Here is a 5,669-nt window from a genome sequence, read left to right as displayed (position 1 = left end):
TGTGATGAATGTTTGATTTCTTCGTATTCATTGTGCTTATTCGTCTTGGATGCGTAGCTAACATCTTGGATTGTGTGTTAATCTTTATTGAAGCGACAGTGGATATATTGATTTAGAACTTGCCATGCGAACATAGGATTATGTATTCGATATACATGATTAGTGGTGTGATTTTACTCATCTTGCATCGCCCTATGTAATCTTGATAGATAACTTGTTCTTCAACCGTTATGCTTTCAAATTCTATAGACATATAGGGTCTAAGCATAATTGGTGTCTGTTTACCTTCTATCTTAATTGTGGATGTGTAGCAGTATGGTGCACGTATAACGACAGTTAGCGTGTATTAGTTTCGTGTTATCTGATTAGTTATCAACCATCACATATCGACAAGGCATAGCTCTGAAGGAAGTATATAATGAAGTTAGAATCCCATGTTTCATTCTCCATAGTAATTCGATTTTAATTCTCTAGTTATAATTCGACTTAATTAGTTAATTTAGTTAAAACCAACCAAATTGTTACTTGTCTAAGCATTGAACAATAATCATACATTGGTGCATAAGAGCAAGTCCAAGAGTGTCTTAGAGGATGCCCTATATAAATAATAAAATATAATGTCCTAGTAGTTCAGGACATCACTTTTATAAATTCACTCCAACAAAAAGCCTTATCCACAAGCCCTATTATTAAAATATTAATATTTTGAATGAAAAAGTAGAGGGAAAAGTAGTGGGGAGAGAGAGAATGATAATATTTTATTATTAAAAGTGAAATGAGGCTCAAGTAGGTGAGCCCTAAAAATAGGGCTGAAGTAAGTTGTCCTAGTGATTTAAGGTATCACTAGGACACTGTTGGAGCAATATTTTCAATCAAATGCCTCAAATTATGACTTAGGACATCATTTGAGGCAGCTGTTGGACTTGCTCTAAGTACATATTTCTGAATACACCAGTCTCTGTGGGAACGAACTGAATTTGATTCTATACTACTTGTGACCACGTACGCTTGCGTGATTTTGTGCGAACACTAATGCTAACAATGCTCTAACAATTCCTATCTTTGCCATAGGAGAGAATGTCTCCTCATAGTCCACACCAAATCTTTGATTATATCCCTTAGCCACAGATCTGGCCTTGCATCTTTCCAGACTTCCATCATCCTTTAACTTGATCTTGTAAACCCAATTTGATCCTATAGCCTTTTTTCCAGAAGGAAGGGGCACTAACTCCTAAGTTTTGTTGTTGTGTAAAGCTTGAATCTCAACTTGCATAGCTTCAACCCACAATGGATGAGATGCTGCCTCTTGGTATGATGTTGGTTCTGTGATTGAACACTTATGGAAAACAGAAGAAGATGTTTGAACCAAATTGCTCCAATGTTTGGCTGGTACAGATTCTGCAGTATAACAGTGATAGGAAGACAAGTGATGTGGTGGCTTATGCACTTTGGTGGATCTTCTCAAATCCAGTGTAACATTGCTGCTAAGATCATATAGTTCTGAAGCACAATGTGGAGTAGATGAAGAGTGTTCTGCAAAGGTCGAAGTAGAAGCATCAGTAGAATTATTGAGATCATGCTCAACTGAGGATTCCAACGGAACACCAGTATCAAAGGACGGTTCTGTGATAGATGGTAGATAGATATATGTGGGAAACAGTGTAGGTCTAGTGTGACTATGAAATGGGAAATGTGTCTCATGAAAAACAACATCTCTACTAACAAAAAACTGTTTATCAGTTAAACTTAAGACCTTATAGCTTTTCTGTGTAACTGAATAGCCTAATAAAACATAAGCAATTGCTCTGGGGTCAAATTTGATCCTGTGATCAACACTGCTGGAAGAAAAACAAAGACATTCAAACACCTTTAAATGAGATAACGAAGAATCAGTACCATTTAATCTGAAATGAGGTGTGGCATTATTAATGCTTTGAAAGGTTGTGATGTTAATCAAATATGCTGCACAGAGTATACAATCACTCCAAAATTTGGCAGGAACTTAAGACTGCAAATAAAGAGATCGTGCAGTTTCAAGAAGATGTCTATGTTTTTGTTCCACTACTCCATTCTTTTGTGTGACTACAACTGGTTTGGTGTATTATACCCTTGCTCAAAAATAACTCCCTCATAAGACCTTGACACAGTTCAGGTGCATTATCAGATCCAACCATTTCAACCTTCTGCTTAAATTGAGTCTCAACATTGACAAAGAAATCAGTCATAACTTTCACACATTCAGTTCTGTGTTTCAACAGGTGAATTCGAGTAAAACGACTATAGTCATCAACAATAGTCGGAAATTGATTACATCCAGTGTAAGACCTGACTTGATAAGGGCCCCAAACATCAATATGTATCAACTGAAAAGGAGAAACAGTTTTAATTGAGCTATGAGGAAAAGCATTTCTTGCTTGTCTAGCCATGGGACAAATTTGATAAATAAGACTATGATTAGAATTCTGTAGAGTTGCTAACTGTGGAAGCTTTGATAATCTTTGAAATGGCACATGTCCAAGTCTGAGATGCCAAACTGTGAAATCTTCTTTGATGGAAAGCAAAGTTGTTATAGTACTTAAGTCTCCTGTTCTTGATGGCTCTAGAGTACATAAAGTCCTCCCTGTATACTACCAATATAAAGTTGATGCCTTTTCTGCAAAAGGTCTTGTACAATACATGTAGTATCATTGAAAACCAAAGAACAATTCAGATCTTTACACAATTTTTTCACAGAAATGAGATTGTACTGAAATGTTGGTACATGAAGCACATTATGCAGAGTAAGATCATTAGTCACCATAACTGATCCAACATATGTTATTGGGACCTGTCTGCCATCAGGTATTAAGATGAACTCATTGGAACCACTAATAGGCTTAAAAGTAGAAAAACACTGAGATATGAGCAAATGTCAGTTGTGGCTCCACTGTCTATTATCCAGCCGGATTTAGAATGATTATTTGATAGAAGACAAAGCAGACCAGCAAGCAAAGCATGTTTTGTAACATTTGAAGAAGTCTGAGAATTATATTTATTAAGAAGATCCATCAATTGTTGAAACTGAGCTTGTGAAATAGGAGGAGAACTGTCTGTTCCTTCACTAGTGCCTTCAGATGCAGCAATACAAGCACTAGGATTGAAAGACACAGCAGCCACCCTTTTATCTTTGAACTTGAAATTCGGGGGATAGCCATGAATTTTGAAACACCTATCCACACTGTGTCCAGACACCTTGCAATTGGTGCGAAAATAGCTTCCCTTCTTGTTCAGAGAAGAAGTAGCATTAGAACCAGCTTTAGGTTTCTGAACATTGTTGAATCCAGGCTTAGAAACTCTTGAATCTGCAACGAAAGCCAAGTTCTCTGTGTGAGAAGTCAGGTGAGACAATTCTTTGTTGGGGTTTATACTAAAATATTCTTTTGAAGTATATACTTTAATAATTATTATATGAGAATTTTGAATGCATGTTTTCACATTGTTTGTATATTATATATTGTAGACAATTTAGTATCAAATGAGATAGCAGAAGATTGGATTGTCAAACTCCTTATATAATATAATAAAGGTTCACAGTCTAAATGGTGTTAGACAAACCATTGGAACGACTGAAGTATTATTTGGAAATAGTTTATCTTGACTATTGAATAATACTTATATACTTTGTGTATATTGAACGGGATCAAAATAGTAGAATAATTGTTTCTTTAATTCTGACAATAAAGAATTAAGATTCTATGACATTATTATTGCTTAGGTTCTTAATCCGGAAATAGTGATTGACACTTGTATCTAATGCACATGCCTTGATTCATACGTTAAGTAATTTATTTTAAATTACGAATTTATGTATTGGGCAATGACATTATATACAGAGTGGGATATTAACTATAAAAGGAAACCATCTCCGAAAAATATATTCGGGTGATGATGTCCTCTTGAAAGCTCATAAAGATAATCATGCTTTAGTCCTGCAAGCAGATTTGTTGTTGCATAATTATAAGGTTGAGTGGATGATCAAGGATAAAAGATATTGATTAAATTAATTGTCGGAAATTAATTTAATTAATGGACATGCGATATCTTAAACATGGGGAATTTATAAGCAATTAATATGGGAGCCGAATTAAATAATTAATTTACGGAATTAAAAAAGGTAGTGCAAATATTAATTCTTTAGTGGATTGAATTAATATTTAATGATATTGGGCTTGGCCCGGAATGTCATTGGAAGGCCTGACCTAATGGTCCATGATCCCTACTGTAGCCTATATATATTCTCGTTCTCCTAAAGCTATGATACACACAAAATACGAATTCATCCTAGGGTTTGAGAGAGCCAGCCGTTTTTCTCAAGGAGCCAGCTAGGGTTTTCGAAGCTTTAAGGAGAGGTACACTTTGGGAGATCGAAGGCCACACTTCGTCCAAGGAGAATCAAAGAATACAGTAGAAGACGTGGATTTGAATCGTTTGCGCCGTAGCGATTAAGGTTAATATTCTGTTCGAACTTTTTCAATTGATATCATAAAACGCAGGGCCAAGATCCGATTGTTCCTAAAATGGCATCAGAGCCAGGTTTGCAATTCTACGTTTTATGATATGTAGTCCATGTCATGATCATATATGCATGTATATAGTGGTTCTGTGATGCAGGTTGTTATCCACTATTATGGCCATGTTTTGATTATGTGTTTTGGATCCCACATGGTTTATCGTGGTTATTCTGTTATGTTTGGATTCCACGTGGTTTATCGTGGCTTTGTTGTAAATCACGATGGTTGACCGTGATATTTTTGATCTTGTAAATCAATTTGTAATTGTTTTAGATTATGATATGATGTAATAGAATAGGCTGGTTCGTCTGTAAAAGTTTGTATGTAATTGTTTGATCAACGGGGCTGCAAGAAACAAAGATTTTCCGCTGCTGAGATCTGTTTTCAGGCGTGCTTCGCTGTTTTGGCCGTAACTTTTGCATACGATGTCCGATATGGGCGAATAATACCTTGTCTAAGGCTGTTTAGGCCTCCAAACGGGCTGTCGAAGATTTCCAGAATTTTTCGAAGGATGAATTCGAAGCTGATTTTTCCGGGGCCATAATAGTGGATGTGTTTTTATTAATTATGATTTACATAATTCTGCCTTTTCTATATTATTGTTAATTGTTAGGTCCAGATACGATTGTAGAAGGGGGGGGGGGGGTTGAATATAATCGATACCAAATTATCGCGGAAGTGAATCTGATTTAAATATAACTTGTTAATCAGATTATAATTAATTAATATAACAATGTTTGAAGTTGTTATATAATTAATATGGTTCAGTTTCAATGTTCACTAAAGTTCGTAGAATAAATTCGACAGGGTATATTATAGATTTTAGTGATTAAAACAACCGGGTTATCAAAGCACAGAAAACTGTGGATATAACGATCAAGCAAGTTACGAACAACTTGAAAGTTTTACAAATGCTTTGATTTACAAAGTGATGAACACTTGAAATGAAGAATGCTAAGCCATATATATAGGCAAAGCATTGTACTTGTAAGACAATGGAAAGACAAGACAAATACAAGTAGAAAAGACAATCTAGCAAGGGCAAGAAAAAACATAAGCAAGAAAAGACAATTTAAATGTCTTACAAAGCCATTTATACGGCAGTAAGACAAACCAAAG

Source organism: Daucus carota, chromosome 2, assembly GCF_001625215.2.
Source record: "Daucus carota subsp. sativus chromosome 2, DH1 v3.0, whole genome shotgun sequence".
Classification (NCBI taxonomy): Eukaryota; Viridiplantae; Streptophyta; class Magnoliopsida; order Apiales; family Apiaceae; genus Daucus; species Daucus carota.
The sequence above is the reverse complement of the archived record's forward strand: the minus strand, read 5'-3'. Positions refer to the sequence as shown.